Below are 17,334 nucleotides of genomic sequence, written 5' to 3'. Positions count from 1 at the left end.
CTTTGCTAAATTTGAAGTTGCCAGGGCCTTGTCATCAGCCTGTTATTAAGACTCTAATGCAAAGAAGTCATACGCTAACAAGAAAATGAGAATATACTCATCTTTAATGCAACTTTGAAGAGATATAAAGTACAGTAAGTGTCTCACTATTATGCAAAAGAATGCAATTCTTTAATACATTCCGTGTGACATAATTGCAGACTACACGTATATAGTGAAGTTATCCACTAGTTTTGAAATGTTCATAGTTTCAGTTTTTGATAACTTAGTCAGCATGATTGACGACAACAATAAATTGTGGCAAGCTCATTGATAAAGAATGATTATGTAATCACTACTCATCTCAGTATTTTTTTATCCACTTTGTGTTTTTCTGAAAGTATTGCATGGTTAACACTGATCATTCACAGCAGTTTTTTGTTCAACAACATATTCCTGGAACCTCCATAATTTTTCCTTCCCCAAAACTTGAAAAAAGTCCACAATTGCAAAGGTTATGTTGCAACACTTGCACGTCTCTGAATATTTCTCCAATTTACATTTCTATTTGTGAAGATCAATTCTAGCCAGGCAATCCCATTCACTGTTATGTTCATCATATCTACTGATAAAATCATTGGGCTTTGAAAAGTCAGTGAAAATACTGGCAACTACTGGTATGTAGTATACAGGATGTGCTCAATTCCAAGATAAACTTGGCAAGATGACAACATGAATACTTCAACAACAAGAACTTGAAAACAGTGTATAATAATAGTAACACAACATTGACAACTTGAAAAAAATGTGAATCACTTCTATAACATTAAGACGATATCGAAGGATTCAAATTGCTAAACAACGTTTGCTAAGGATAATTTTCAAAATAAATGAACATGCAAAGATTCGTTGATTTTTTCTTAATCAGAAAAAATAAACAACACCACATGAAAAGAACCGGGTTCTATGCGCGTGACGTCAGAAATATGCAAATGACAACAAAAGTATTTCAAACCCTATCAGCTCCAACAAATTGCACAGAATTTTCCAAAACTTCAGAATTTAATACATGAAATACCTGCTGATAGCCCCTAGCATGGATTAGGCTGTCTGTTCAGGCAGGAGCAATATTTGAAATGATGAATATTCGCTGTTTAATTTTATGAAATTTTGAAGGGTATTATGGCAATATCTCATAAACGATAATGAAGTTTACAAAAGCATGCTTATCTATATTCTCCTTATTGACTTCAATAATTCTACCAAATATGGACTGAATGATTGAAAATTGAGAGTTGAAAGGTTTTGAAAATTTTCAAAATATCAGGAGCATAAAATCCATAGAAAACAACGGAACAGTAAGATTTTGTACTTGCATGTGTGCGCCTTTAGAAGGTTTCTATCTTTAGCAACGCATGAGTTCCTTAAATCCTTCAGTATCGCCTTAACACTGACAAAGTTTTTTTTCAGTCAGTAATTCAAAGCTAACACCGGAACATAAATTTCCAGGTTTGACACAGCATAAAAATTCCTCCATATATGAAAGCCATCTTGGACCCTTACACTATCAGATTCACATATGTTTACTGATTTCTGGTTTCAACAAAATCATCACTAGAATCATCATCTATTTCCACTACATGTGGGTGTGACTCTGTCTGAAACCTTTGGGCCAATGCAGCGGACAGTGTCTCTTCGGAGGACACATCATATCCTCCCTCATCTGCCAAATGATCTATACCACGCACGTGAGGAGGATTCTCTGGAATTGGTTCTCTACACTGGGGGCAGGACTCTAATGGCAGCACGCACTTCATACAGCCAATAATCCTGTTACAGGTTCCAGGACAGAAGTACAGAGGGAAATCGGGTTTGTCAAGACAAATCATGCACGATATTCCAAGTATATTGTCGGATGTCGAACTACCTGCGTGTGTTCCAGATGTAGACTGTAAAATACAATAATTTATTACTTTATTAGATCACGAAGAACCGTCTATTCCATACACAGAGCAGAAATTCAGCTAAAGTTACTTCCCAACATGATACATTCAAAGATTTTATTTTGATTACAGCATTTGAAAAAATGTCTGTTAAGCTATACTTCCATAGCCTAGGCATACATCACGAAATGTTACATGTGTCGATACATGTATTTTTAACATGATCAAAATATGTGAGGTTTTATATGGAGTGTCTAAGAGTCGCAAAAATGAAGACAAACGGCCAGTTCCAAGTACGCTAACCTTAACCATTTCGGGTACCAATGAATTCAGTATAACACACAGAGCCAATTTCTAATTTGATTTTCTGTTAACATTGATAACTAGAAGTTTTGTCATTGAGGTCGCTTTCTTACTCGGGAAAACCAACACTACATTCAGTATTTTACCCAATTCACAATTCCCATTTGCTGTATTGATTAGAAATACGGTTGGCTGACAAGTTGCTGTGCTGAAGTTCGTGTTATTCTTAAGGTAAAATGTACCTTGATTATTTCGTTATCTGAAAAGTTTCTTGATACAGTTTAACATGTACACAAACAAATATCTCCAGCAAGTTTAATTGAATTTACAGCAGGAGTTGTTAAATTCATTGAATATGCAAATAAGCTATTAATTAACAAAAGGCTGCTCAATGTCACACTCAAAAGCCAGGTGTCTGTCATAAACACCCAGAAACAAACTGACCACGGAATGTCTGAGACATCTGCATGAACGTACACCCTATCTGACATGGTAAAGTATATGGTCAAAGTCAGTTATTTCAGATTCAGATCAAGAGTAAATTTATTCCAAAAGTCCAGAGGTGCTCATACATGCAAGTCTATGGAGAGTGAAACTAAAACTTCCTCTAACATGGCCAAATTTAATCGCATTTTGAAACAATTGACGTGCATCTGTATGGGGTAGGGTACTATCCTAGTACAAACTTTGAAAGAAATTGACCCAGACCATGTCTGAGATATCTGTGTGAAAAGACGCATGCATGCATGCACGCACAGACAGAAGGCACTCTATAAGTCCCCTCGGACAACTAAAAATAGTGGGGAAAACGTCACATCACGGACAAAATTCTTTTTTTTTTGGATGGTTTTATACTATTGTGAGTAAAATGTGTTGAACTAGAACTCTTGCCTAATAGAGGGCGCTTTCTTCAAAATATAGCCGGGTGACCCTATATGTTTTTTATGAACAACCACCTTAGGCAATATACAGTCAATAGCTGAAATTTTTAGACGATCTGGGAAACTTAGATTTCAAGGTGCATACTTCCTTAATTCAGAATACAAGATATGAACTGAATATGCTCACGTGTTTGAAAAATAAGTAATACACAAGAGAATGTAAGTAAATATGAAGTACAGCATCTTCTATTGCAGTATAATTTGATAATGCTCAATGCATTACAGTACAGAGATATCTGTCAACTCTATACCAGTAGCAGGTTAATCACATTCGGTAAAGTAGTTTCCGAGTCATGTCACTAATTGCAAAACTTCTTTAATATGCAAATGAGCAGTTAGTTAATTGTACACTGTAAAATGCTTCACAGTAAAGTCAGATGTCTATTAGATCTGTACCAGTGGCAGGTTTCATTGAATTTGGTGCAGTAGTTTCCGAGTTACGTCTCTAATTACAAAACTTCATTAAATATGCAAATGAGCAGTTATTTGATTTCACACTGTATAATGCTTCGCAGTACAGTCAGATGTCTATTAGATCTGTACCAGTGGCAGGTTTCATCAAATTTGGTGCAGCAGTTTCTGAGCTATGTCTCTAATTACAAAACTTCATTAAATATGCAAATGAGCAGTTAGTTAACTTTACAGTGCACAATGCTTCACAGTACAGTCAGATGTCTATAAGACCTTTACCAGTAGCAGGTTTCATCGAATTTGGTGCAGTAGTTTCTGAGTTATGTCCCTAATTATAGAACTTCATTAAATATGCAAATGAGCAGTTAGTTTACTTTACAGTCCACAATGCTTCACAGTACAGTCAGATGTCTACAAGATCGTTACTAGTAGCAGGTTTCATCAAATTTGGTGCAGTAGTTTCCGAGTTATATCGCTAATTACAAAAGTTCATTAAATATGCAAATGAGCAGATTATTGACATGACACTTATAACATCATCATAATGTTATGAGACTGACATCAGTATGAAGTTTCTTGAACTTTTGTGCAGTAGTTCTTGATATATGTCAACACTGTCATTTATGTCTCCATAGGAAACCATTATATCAAAAAATTAAATCTTTGATAATTTCATTAATATGCAAGCCACACCCACCAAAACCTTTTCAGTTCTTGCCATTTGTGATCTGAACCTGTGTACCAAATTTGGCTTAAATCTGTTCAGCCGTTCTTGAGATATCGTGTATACAGACAGACAGACAGACAGACATTGCTGAAACATTAGCTCACGTGTGTGACCCACGTGAGCTAAAAATCCTAGGCTAAAGAGAACAAATTCAAGATATGAAATTTGGTCCAATTTTAATGTAAATGGTAAAGCGAATGTTGACATTTAGCCTACGCATATTTCTACATTTATTCTTTGATTTCAGTGTGAAAAAATGGTTGGCCAAATAATGTCACGAATTTTTTCCCTCGGTATTAAAGTACAATGTACAAGTGTGCCAGAAAATGTGTAGCACATTGTCGGCTATTAATCTCGCTAAAGGACTTACGTGTAACTGCCTCTTGACAGACTCCAAAACTGTTCTTATGTCATCTAGCTCGCTGGACTTTCTTTGTTGCCTCCACTGCGCTGTAGTTTCAAAACCTCGAAGTCCGAGACAGAAATGACGTAAAGTTTCCTTGCGCTACTCCAGTACGATAGCTCTATATCGGAAAAAAAATTAAAAAATCAATTTGTACAAATAAACACACATACTATACGAAGTGGGCTCGGGTATACCGCAGATATTTTGCTTGCAGTCTAACGCTGCGTAACGGTGAATCGTCCAATATTACCTACGCTTATAACTTCAGGAAGTCTTCGCAAAAAGTATGCATACTTCACTAGGAATAACTCGGAATAATGTCTTCCAAAGCTGCCCTAGAGTAAAAAAAATGCGATTTTCAATACTTACTTTGTGTAGCCTGAGTTTCTCTCAGTGGGATGTAATTCCTGTCAAGCATTTTCAGGTTTTCATCCAAACCCAACTCGCCTTCAGCTTTTCACAAACAACATTTATTCCGCAGGAACTTGCTGTTACTGAGACGGGGATTACCTCAGTGTCTTTCAAAACCATTTCTTCAAACTGCAGATATGTTACTGCCTTAGTTACACTGGACTCTTGACGTCGATTTTGCGAACTTGTGCTTGCCCCGATGTTAGCCAAGGTGCCGGGTGGCGGTACCCTCCTTGTCTTGACGACTGAGGTCGCTGGTAAAACATGTTTGCCGGTGGTGTACCAGTTTCAGTGTTGTTACTGTTACTAGTAACTGTCGTGGCTGGGAGATTGTGTCGACTCGGACTTGACGATCCACTCGTCGGTATTATCCCCCGAACTTCATATGTTGTGTCAAGCTCCGATTCAGGAATTTCAAATAGGCCCGCCTCCGTTTGCCAATGCACCTTTCGCCCAGAGTCAGTTGTTTCGTCGGAAACGAGATACATTGTCCTCTCATTAAATGTGTTCCCGGTCAAAACGTTTAATCTCGATGTGTGGAGGGGAAGTGGGAGCTGCAACACCTCACCCCCGATACGAACTTTTACCGACATGACGATCGCACAGAGTTTCGATTCAAATGATCCGTGTTACGACAAACTTTGATCCAATCTCGAGTCCCACCAGAGGCGTTGCCTATACGACAGGATCCCCGTGGAAACTTTTCGTCCAATCACATCATTTTTCTCCAGCTGTCATTCCAGATTACTAATCATCGAACATTGTAGCAAATATTTGTAAAGAAATGTGAGAAAACGGACTCAATGGCACACCTTCCGGTCTGAGGATTCCCACGACCTCGCGCGTTTCCAAACAGGCTAAGGGGCGGACCATTTAATATCTTGGGGTGGTTGTATCATAGACCCAAGGGTCTATGATTGTATGTAAGATTTTGGGGAAAAAATGCTTGACGTAAAAAACTCAGATGTAAAACTAAAGCTTACATATATCCTCGGTACTACTATGCAAGGTGGAGACAAACGAAGGGAAAATCTACAAAAACAAAATCTGCCCATGGAAAAAGTGTGTGGAAAAAAATCCGTCCAAACTTATAAGTTATAGGGGTTTGCAAAATTTTGATAAAATGGTTACATTTAGTACGGATTTTATAAAAAAAGTTACAAATTATGATTGCTTGGGTTTCAAGTACTTTGTGTCACGTATACACCTAAACCATATCGGTCAAGGACCCATGAAGTGATATTGAAAATGGGTCAGTAGAAATCATGCTGAGCCAATTTCTAATTTCTAATTTTGATTTGCTGTTCAACATCGCTCAACTAGAAGTTTAGTCGTTGAGGTCGCTATTCATTCTCGGAAAAATCAACACTTAATTCAGTATTGTACCTAATTCGTAATTCACATTTGCCGTATTGATTAAAAATAAGGTTGGCCGACAATGATACCTCGAAGAACGTGTTATTCTTAATTCAGAAATAGAATACTAACAGAACAAAGTCAAGATAGAAATCTGGTCCAATTTTAATGTAAATGGTTAAGCGAACGGATGAAATATTGAATTTTGCCCATATTTCTACTTTCATTCTTTGATTTCATTGTGAAAAAATGGTTGGCCGAATAATGTCAACGGATTTGAATCGCTGAACCATGGAGAAATTCCTAATATTTAGCTCATAAATATACCCTATATGAGTATAATCTGCATTGTTATTTTTTAAATTTTGGATTCAGGTCCGGACTAGAATACAATTATCAAAATAACAATGGTCATTTCATATATACAGGCTGTTTTGGCAAGCAAGACACTGAGCATTGGTCATGATGATCGGATTATAGTAAAATTCTGTAGTTGATACATTGAAACACAGAGTAGTGAAAAATTAGTCAAAAGTTACAGCTTATGTCCCTTTAAGAATGACAAGTTCAGCGCGGCATCTTTGCAGGCCAACCTAATTTTTAATTAATAAATGCAAATAGAAATTAGGAATGGGGGTAAAATGCTAAATTATATTGTCGTTGGTTTTCCCCAGTACGAATAGCGAGTTTACAGACGAAACCTCTATTTGTGCAATGTTAAAAGCAAATCGAAATTAGAAATTAGAAATTGGCACCACGTGATTCCAACTTAGGGAACTTTCATTTTTGACCGGGGGGTTGGTAGATAGCAGGGGATTTAGTTTTTCGACACTGTTCGGGGGCCAGACATTAAAAAGACAGTTTGGGGAGTTGCATTTTACAAAAGCTGTTTGCTTAACGATGGTATACACCAACAAATTGAATGATACGTAATACACAACCATGAATCGATGTACATTCGATATGAGTATATAACCTTAATAGTTTACAATCTCTGTATTGATACAACTGTCAGGGATGTCCATTCGATAATAACTGCAGCGGGTTGTAGCAGTTTACGAACATTCGATGAATAGAACAACAGCTTTACAACGAACGAGAACAGTAAACCGGTACATACATCTATTGTTGTGACACTTTTTGTCTACAATTCTGAGTCTTTTGATTCCGACAAGTTACGTTGAGTGTCAAGTTCACGGATGTCAACTCACTTTACGGGGGTAGTGAACTTGACACTCAAGTTAGCCCCCTCAGAATCGATGATCACTTTTACGCGGGTAATACACGTTTCTAGTTTTGACAGTTTGTCTAAAATTAATCACTGGCTTCTGAAGGGTCACTTTTAGTGTCAAGTTTACTACTCCCTGTAGAGGGTTTTGAAATCCACAAACTTGAAATTCAAAGTAACTCGTCATAATCAAACGATTAATCATAGGCTAAAGTTTCATATCCAGAAGTGAATATACCGTTTTACTTTTCGTGTTAGTTTCAAAACTGTAGTTCTATCTACGGAAAGTTCGTAAACTGCCACAGTTTTACAGACAACGAACTGCTGCAGTTACATCCATGTACCCATTTATGGTTTTACATTTCGTTCATTTTTTTTTATTGCCATAGTTCCAGAAAAAGCTTATGTAGAATAACTCTCCAAACACTAATGTTTGACTCCAGTCGTGTCGTAAAACTAAACCTCCTGATTTCCGCCGACACCTCTGTAAAATATGGAAGCTCCCTAAGTTGGTCATGTGGTGCCAATTTCTAATTTCGATTTGCAGTTAATATTGCACAACTAGCGGTTCACGTCGCTATTCCTACTCGGGAAAACCAACTACAATTTAGTATTTCACCCAATTCGTAATTCTCATTTGTATTATTGATTGCAAAGAACGTTGGCCGCAAAAGATACCGCGCTGAACGTGTCATTCTTAATTCAGAAATAGAATGCTAACAGAGCAAATTCAAGATCGAAATTTGGTCCAATTTTAATGTAAATGGTCAAGTGAACTGATGACATCATGAAATTTGCCCATATTTCGATTTTCATTCTCTGATTTCAGGGTGAAGAAATGGTTTGCTGAATAATGTCACGGATTAATGGTAAATATATTTGGAAAACTTTAAAAAAATTAGGGATGCCTTTGAAAAAATCAGGTACAATTTTAACTAACATTGGCTTCGTCACAGACGACAGTCTTTGCTTTGATGAGCATAAAGTCTCAAAGAGATTTAATGATTTTTTCTGTAATATATCTTCAACATTGGTTGACAAATTACCATCAATGTCCGGTGAATATGGTTCTGATCATGTAAATCGTTATTTTGATGAATCTGAGGTTTTGAAACATATCTCAGCTATCGACGTTCATAAAGCAACTGGTTTAGACAGTGTTTCTGCAAGATTCCTGAAAGACGGTGCAGAAGTGATCGCCACGCCCTTTAACACATATTATCAATCTTTCCATTCATCACTGTTCTGTTCCTGCAGATTTTAAATGTGCAAAAGTGGTGCCCGTCCACAAGAAAGGTGACAAAACTTTAGAGGGAAACTATAGGCCGGTATCAGTTCTATCAGTTTTCTCAAAGGTTTTAGAGAGATTTGTTTATAATCAACTGGAAACATATTTATCAAAAAACAATTTGTTGTATGATTTCCAATCAGGTTTTAGACCGGCTTATTCTACAGATACTTGTTTAATGCACATCACAGATTACATCAAAGGTCAAATGACAGGAATGGTTCTCATTAATCTACAAAAGGCATTCGACACCGTTGACCACGTTATCTTGTTACGTAAATTGAAAGCTGTGGGCTTGACAAATGGGGCTGTTGATTGGTTTAAATCATATTTGACTGATATACAACAGATGGTTAGTGTGAATGGGTGTACTTCCCCATTGAACCAAATCAGCGGAGTTACCCAGGGATCGATATTAGGTCCGCTGCTGTTTTCACTTTATGTAAATGACATGAATTCAGCTGTTGGTTGTAAACTCTCTGACGACTAAAATAATACTTGAAGAACGTAATATCTTCATGTTTGCAAATAAAATAATACTATAGACACATAATATCATAGTGTTTGAACATAAAATAATAGTAAATTGGCCTAAAATAATACTTGAAGCACATAATATCTTAATGTTTGCAAATAAAATAATGCTATATATAGACACAAATATCATAGTGTTTGAACATAAAATAATAGTAAATTGACCTTAAACAATACTTGAAGCACATAATATCTTAATGTTTGCACATGGAGTAATGTCTGATGCACATAAAAATATAGTGTCGACGTCGGCACATAAAATGATTTTCTTTCGTTATAAAGTAATTATGTAACCTCCTAACATACTACTATCTGTAAAGTTAAGGCAGCTGAGGCTTTCCGTAGTAAACTCAATATAACGTGTAATGGCACTAACATCGTTGTTGTCAATTATTTAGGAGCTGATTTAGATCAAAGGTTATCGGGTGAAAGTATGGCTTAGCAGGTGATACATAAGGCTGATTCCAAATTAATATTTCTTTACCGTAAAAGTACTTTTTTGGATACCGACTCAAGAAAACTCCTGGCAAATGCCCTGATAAATTGTTTGTTTGATTATGCAAGTGCCTACTGGAATCTTTGGCTGAAAACATACATTAAACATCGTTTGCAAAGTACACAAAATAAAATCATTCGGTCTGTACTGGGGTTGCCACAAACACATATTGATGATCCTCATTTTTAAAAATAGCGTCAATGACACTTTGCTCACATTTGGTTACATGTGGCAAGCCTGGATGTATACATGATATTCAACACGCTTCTATGTACCTTAGCTTGTGATATTCATAGTCAAGTGCATTTGAACAAATTTTGATACACCGTCCATTGAAGTATGGAATAGTTGGCAACTTGCAGATGTTGATCACATACACTTACACAATACCATGCAACCTAGTACATCATAACTAGTGATAAAATCAGCCATACCAAACTAAACGTGTCCCTTAAAATATTGTAATGCATAAAATTAATGTAGACAATATTTGGTCTCTCTATGGTCTATGGTTGCACAATCAAAGACTAAGGTAAGATGTAATAATGGACATTCCTCACCTTCCACTATTAATGAAGCTGCCACACCTACATGATAATGGTATGTCCCAAACTGCCACCAAGGTAAACAAGCATTGCAGTGACATAGACAGTGGGGAAATTTCCAAACACAAACATATAGCAAGAAGCCTGAAACATCAGATATGTACATCTGTTTTAAAGCTATTCTAACTGACTTTCAAAGCATCAAACCAGGGATTTGTGTAGAAGCCATTACTTGACTTACACAAACAAGCAATTCCATAAATATACAATATGACAATGAAAAAAAACAAAATCCTTTCGAATCAAAGTTAGAACATTTTTTTACACAAAATTGTTATATTTACATCCTGCATTTGCAAGAGTTTATAACTAATAACCTGACCTTGTTGGATTAAGCAGCAACGTTTACTGACTATACAGATGACACTTATCATATACTTATGTTGTCCTGCATCTTGAAAATGAAAGACTGGTTGTATACAAGATCTCTACACCATAACTTCTTTCAGATTCACTTATAGCGACTTCCATGCAACACTTTTTGTACAATTTGGTATGTTAGCTGCCTTGCAAAGATAATCTGACCAATGTTTATTCACCAAGTTTTCACTTTTGTTGCTCAGTAGCATTTTAGTAACCCTGACTTCATTTGAACAAATACTAATTTACAGTTGAGCATGTAAATGTATGTACCACAAATACACAGGTAAAATGTGCAGCAATTCTCAATCTTTTGCGATTAGACCAGGGACTTCAAGAATATCATATTTGGCATTAAAAAAAAACAAAAACATGCAAAACATGGTACCCAAAACTTCTTTTAAACATGTAACATATAGATAGCTCCATGCTAATTTTTTTGTAAAACAGTGTGTCAGCTGCACTGCAAACGTCTGTCTTCCAATTCGCTCATATTTTCTTATACAAATTTCATCAATATTTTGATATATGGTAATCAAATGATCCTTAGAACTCAAAATCCAAATATGATACCAGGTATCTGACATGTGACTCTCAAAAACAAGACTTTTGACAACAGTCGGTAAAAAATTCAAAAATACATACTTACAAATTTTATGCTTCTCAATCAAACTATCGCATACATTGTTCCTCCTACCATACTTACCAAATAATAAAGTAATCACTCTCTTGTCAATATAAATAGCAGATTATGAAAAATCATGTTTTTGTATTTCTTACTAGTATTCTTTTATCAACGCCTACAAGATTCCATTGGATTAAGCATTCCAAAGCTGGCCACATTTAATATGGAAATTATTCAGTTATGAGCTCCACAAACTTGGTCTACAGAAAGACTGGTGACATACAGACTGACATACACAGACTGGCTGTGATGACATTGGCTTCTTAGTGTGCTTTGGCCCATGGAGAGTGATAAATATATATTATAACAAACAGCTGGATGCAATGATAAAATAGTGATATAGCACTCAGGGTGAATATTTCAACCTTACATTTAGATCAAAGACGATGTTATTTCATTGAATAACTCTGAATTCAGTAAATATCTCGCTATGATTTATCCTCCAGAATTGGAGATTAAAGAAACTACAGAAACGGCCTTTTCTGCTTCATATCTGGACATTTTACTTGAATTTGACTCTAATGGTCACCTTTCTACTAGGCTGTATGACAAGAGAGATGATTTCAACTTTGGTATAATCAATTTTCCACACCTCATCAGTAATATTCCACTCTCACCTGCTTATGGGGTATACATTTCCCAGCTTATTCGATATGCAAGAGCATGCAGTTCATATGGTGATTTTGTAGAGAGACATGGCCATCTTTCTTACAAACTGTTAAATCAAGGTTACACCAGAGCAAGACTTGTCTCTACATTCAAACGCTTTTTTGGCAGGTATCACAAGCTGGTAGATAAATACAATATCTCTCTTCGACAAATGATCACTGATGGCATCGGTGACATGGGGCCTTAGTTAGTGACCACTACCTATCTGACTTACAGATTGATATATGGCGGGTGCCACATGTGGGGCAGGATATGCGCTTACTATTTTTGAAACACCCGACATCACTTCTTGGTCTTTTGGCCAGAGGTCCATACATCTTTCTTTGATTTGACTTTGTTTGTGTACCGTCAATTTACTGTCTGTTCTGTGCTGTTTTGTGTCTCTGTTTACAACTATTGTCTTACAAATTCTGACCTAGTGTTATTGGATTATGGATTGGTATGATTGCGATTATTATACATCAATTTAATTAGTTTCTTGTCCTCTTTCTACTTAGTATGTGATAATGTTTAAGACAATCAGCATGCAAGACAGTTATGTGTTGGCAAATACAGGCAAGCAGCTACCTTTTCTTGATTTTAATGAACAACTAGATAACCTTGACTGAAATGCTTAACAACATGCAACCAATGTTTACATTTTGCTCATACACCAGATACACAGAGAGATTCCAACATACAACCATTAACTCAAAAACCCTACAGGGAAAAGTAAACCTTGTTTTCTTCCAGTGCAACTGGTGTATCCACTTTTGAAATAACTTATAAAACCAATATGTCACAAGGGTGCTGGCACTGAGATCAACTTAAGAATTTTAAGTGTGGTGAACTTGACTATTCCTTTCAAATCTTGACCTGACTTGGAATCTTCAACTGAGATGCAGTGCATTGTAAAATGTGTGCACAAAGACATGGGGGTAGACCATTTGATATCCTTGGGGGGGGGGTCTGAAGATTGATAAGGTAGCATTATTTTCAACCTGATCCACTGTACAGTATTTTTTTTCACTCTTCCACCTTTCTTTTAGTCAAGCCTTTACTGGCAGATTCGTTTTACACTGACATTTGCTTGGAATGTTTTTTTTTCCTGAAAATCTAGATCCCCCAATCAGGATATCAAATGGTCCATCCTTTTATATCAACAATGTTTATTTAAAGATACAATGACAGGAAGTGTAAGAGCTATTTATAACCCTGGTACTCTCAAACATTGAAAACAGTTTAGAATATTTGTTGGGAACCAAACCTGCTAAATCACCTTCAGCTGTGCTTTCTTATGATTCTTTTAACACATTTTAACACCAAATACAGTTTACCATATGAAATGCTCACAAAATCACCACATTATGTATACTTAGTTCCTGTAGGAATAAATCGCCAAAAATCAGAAAATCTTTTCACCAATTTTTATTAATTTTGTTCATATCAACACAACATGAATAAGTTATGGAATCAATACTGTGGACTTTTTCTGTAAGTTTTTTCCATAAAAAATTAGGGAGCTTCATAAAAATAGGAAATTGAAGACGTTTCTCTGAGAATTTAAAACAAGCGACCTTGCAGTTGAAAGAGCTGCTTTGTGTTATGTAGAGAATAACTTTTTGCGACACATGTTGATGAAGGAGGAAATCTTTGACAGCACACTTCAGGTTAGCCAGACCAAAATGGCAAATATAGCTGCAAAAATATGTAATTGAAGACGATATAATTTGAACATATTAAATTAAGATCATACATAGGAAAATTGCTACTCAACATCAAAGCTATTAAAAAAGATTTTATGAAACAAATTTTTTTCAACCAAAGTAGCAAAAATTGCCCCAAAAATACAAAATTGCAGATTTCGTCCTGATTTCAATATATCATATTAAGATAAACCAAACGAACCTGTATACCAAACATCAAAGATATCAAATGAGCAGTTTTTTAGAAATACATTTTTTTGACCAAAAATGACAAAAATTGCCCTAAAAATACAAAATTTCAAATTTGATAAGAATTTGAACACATCATATTTTGATCAACCTTATGAACCTGTATACCAAATACCAAAGGCATCATATGAGTAGTTTTTGGAGAAAAAATTTTTTTGACCAAAAATAGGGAAAATTGCCCCAAAATTACAAATACTAAAAATTCACTACAATTTTTACAAACTTGACTGAGGTCATCCCGAGGAACATGGATACCAACTTTCAAAGCAATCGGACAAGCTGTTTCAGAAAAAAGATTTTTTTACTAAAAACTGAAAAAATTACCCAAAAATATCATCCACAGTTGTACACACCTAATTTAGAATACCTAAAGGAATCTACATACCAAGTTTCAACCGAATCTGACCAATGGTTACTGAGTTTTAGCAGTTTGCAGGATTTTTCCTTTTTTTACCTCATATGCATATTTTTGACACTTACATGTTCATTTGAACAAATTCACATCTCCATCTCTGTGTGCACCTGTACACCAAATACTAAGCCGGTAGCTGCTGTGGTTTAGGAGTTTTTGATCTGGACGGACTAACAGACATACATACATACCGGTACATAAACACAGACGATATGTAAATGAGATGCAAATGAAATGATCCACCTTATACGATAAGCTCTCTTTGGTATACCAAATGAAAGCTAAAAATTAGGGTGGCTCCCGGTCAATAGAAGAGTTGCATTTCTAAAATTAAATTTGATGCATAGGATTATTCATGGGAAAGGCCCTTCTTATGTTTCAACTTCTTTGGTTATGAAAAGGAATGTTCACAATCACAATATTCGCCATAGTGATCTGTCTATTTACATTCCATTCGGCGCAAAGTTTTCTCAAACTGGCTTTCACTGTTCTGCATCGAAATTGTGGAATCACTTGCCATGTAATATATGGCAGAATTCATCAAAGAATATTTTTAAAGGTTTGCTGAAGAGGCATTTTTACAGTGAATTTGTACATTAGAATGGTTGCAGGTTTTCTATGTCATCATGTATATATTCAACGTGAGACTCATTTGCCAGTGTTTTTATTAATTAACCGGCAGCAGGAATTTCATCCGGGTTTTTAATTTTTGTACGGTTTTCTGTAACTTTATTTTGTGACGTCTATATTATTTATTAGGTTGTCTAGTCTTAGTTAAATTGGACCACAGTTGAAATAAGTCCACGGACTTTTCTGTGTTATCCATGCACAAATATTTCCTTGTCAGCGTATTTTATAGATCTGTTCTTTCTTTTATATTGTTGTTATTTGTGCTAAATAAATAAATAAATAAATAAATAAAAATTTAAATAAATAAAAATTTAAATAAATAAAATAACCAGATATGAACTGAAAATGCTCATGTGTTTTATTATATATTGAAGTTATGTGTAAATTTGAACCTTTGCCACATGTTTGCAACTTCATTGAAATTATTATGATCAACATAATGAACAATAATCACCGCTGATTAATTCTAAAAGGTCATGAAGTATACAAATATGCAATAGCTGAAATAAAAACATTAAAGTTATTTGACTGCTCTTATTGTATCACCATTTTATCTAGCAAGTGTAATTACCGTTGGCCAAGTCCTTCAAGCCATATATGCCGAGCTGTGAAAGCTCATTAGATATGCAAATTATAAATTAGCTGACATGAAAATGTGAAATTACTTTCGATATTGTTTTAACCTAGTACCTGGTATAATCATCAATGTACATAGCATGTTTTGCCAACTTTGATCAAGTAAATCCCGGTATATATCCCTAATAAGCAAAGTTCATTAAATATGTAAATTAGGAATTGGCTTAAGTAAAAATGCTTAATGATTGTCAATAATGTTGTATCATGGTATCTGCAATATGTGTAGCAAATTTTGTCAACTTTGGTCAAGTCAATTCTATATATTCCTAATTAACAAAGTTCATGAAATATGCAAATTAGGAATTGGCTGAAGTTAAAACGCTTAATGACTTTCAATAATGTTAAATCATAGTATCTTTAATATACATACCAAGTTTGGTTAATTTTGATCGAGTCAAATCAGACATATATCCCTAGTTAGGAAAGTTCATTAAATATGCAAATTAGCATTTATCTTTCATGTCACCCCTTAATGGTTCCCACTGCTGATATATCTTGGTGTGATCAACATTTGTAGCAAATCTCATCAAATTGTGTGTAATCGTTTTTAATATATATCCGTTTTTTCTAAAATCATTAATTATGCAAATGAGCAAAAAGTATGCAAGCCACACCCACCAAAAACTAATCAGTTCTTGCCATTTGCTAACTGAATCTATGTACCAGATTTGATTCTGATCTGATAAGCCGTTTTTGAGATATCGGACCAACAGACAGACAGACAGACAGACAGACAGACAGACAGACAGACAGACAGACGGACACACAGACAGACAGACAGACAGACATCGCTGCGACATATGCTCACGTGTGTAAACACGTGAGCAAAAAAAGGGATGCGGCCATTTTGAATTTCAAATATCAGTAAATCTTAGGTTGTTTCCCTAGTACTAACATTTTCACGGTGATCGTGGATTTTTATTCTTGATTTTGAAAGAGAATTGTTGAGAGATTTCTTGAGGAAAGACTGAGCAAAAGTTAAAGTATGTCACTTTCGAGGCATGAACTACCCCAAGTAAATTTTACACTTGCCAAGTTTTGCTTTAAAGGGACAAAGTCGACCATATTTCATGAATTTTGTTTGATGCAAGATACTTCTTATATTGTTTGACATGTTGAAAGATACTGAATAAATGGGTGACCATGCATATATTCGATCCCAGTTTTAGACAAATCAAATGAAATCATCACAAATATGAATTATTATTCATGGTCATTTTCATGATTGTTTCATGTATCGTGTTTAAAACTGGGGTCGAATATATGCATGGTCACCCATTCATTTAGCTTCTTTAAACATGTCAGACAATATAAGAAGTATCTTGCATCGAACAAAATTCATGAAAAATGGCCGACTTTGTCCCTTTAATTTGTCATCAG

The 17,334-nt window shown here is 35.3% G+C and overlaps 1 long non-coding RNA gene across 1 annotated transcript; it reads right to left on the bottom strand.

The window, feature by feature from the left end:
• Positions 1–1,515: 1,515 nt before the first annotated feature.
• LOC139139937 (uncharacterized) lies at positions 1,516–5,158 on the bottom strand. The gene is made up of 3 exons (XR_011553909.1): positions 5,080–5,158; positions 4,675–4,828; positions 1,516–1,928 (listed from the first exon to the last, which is right to left on the bottom strand). It is a non-coding gene; the product is annotated as an uncharacterized lncRNA (long non-coding RNA).
• Between the last annotated feature and the right edge of the window lie 12,176 nt (positions 5,159–17,334).

The sequence above is a fragment of the Ptychodera flava genome, chromosome 9 (assembly GCF_041260155.1).
Source record: "Ptychodera flava strain L36383 chromosome 9, AS_Pfla_20210202, whole genome shotgun sequence".
NCBI classification, from domain to species: Eukaryota; Metazoa; Hemichordata; class Enteropneusta; family Ptychoderidae; genus Ptychodera; species Ptychodera flava.
Note: the sequence above shows the minus strand (reverse complement) of the source record. Positions and strands in the feature narration are given on the sequence as shown.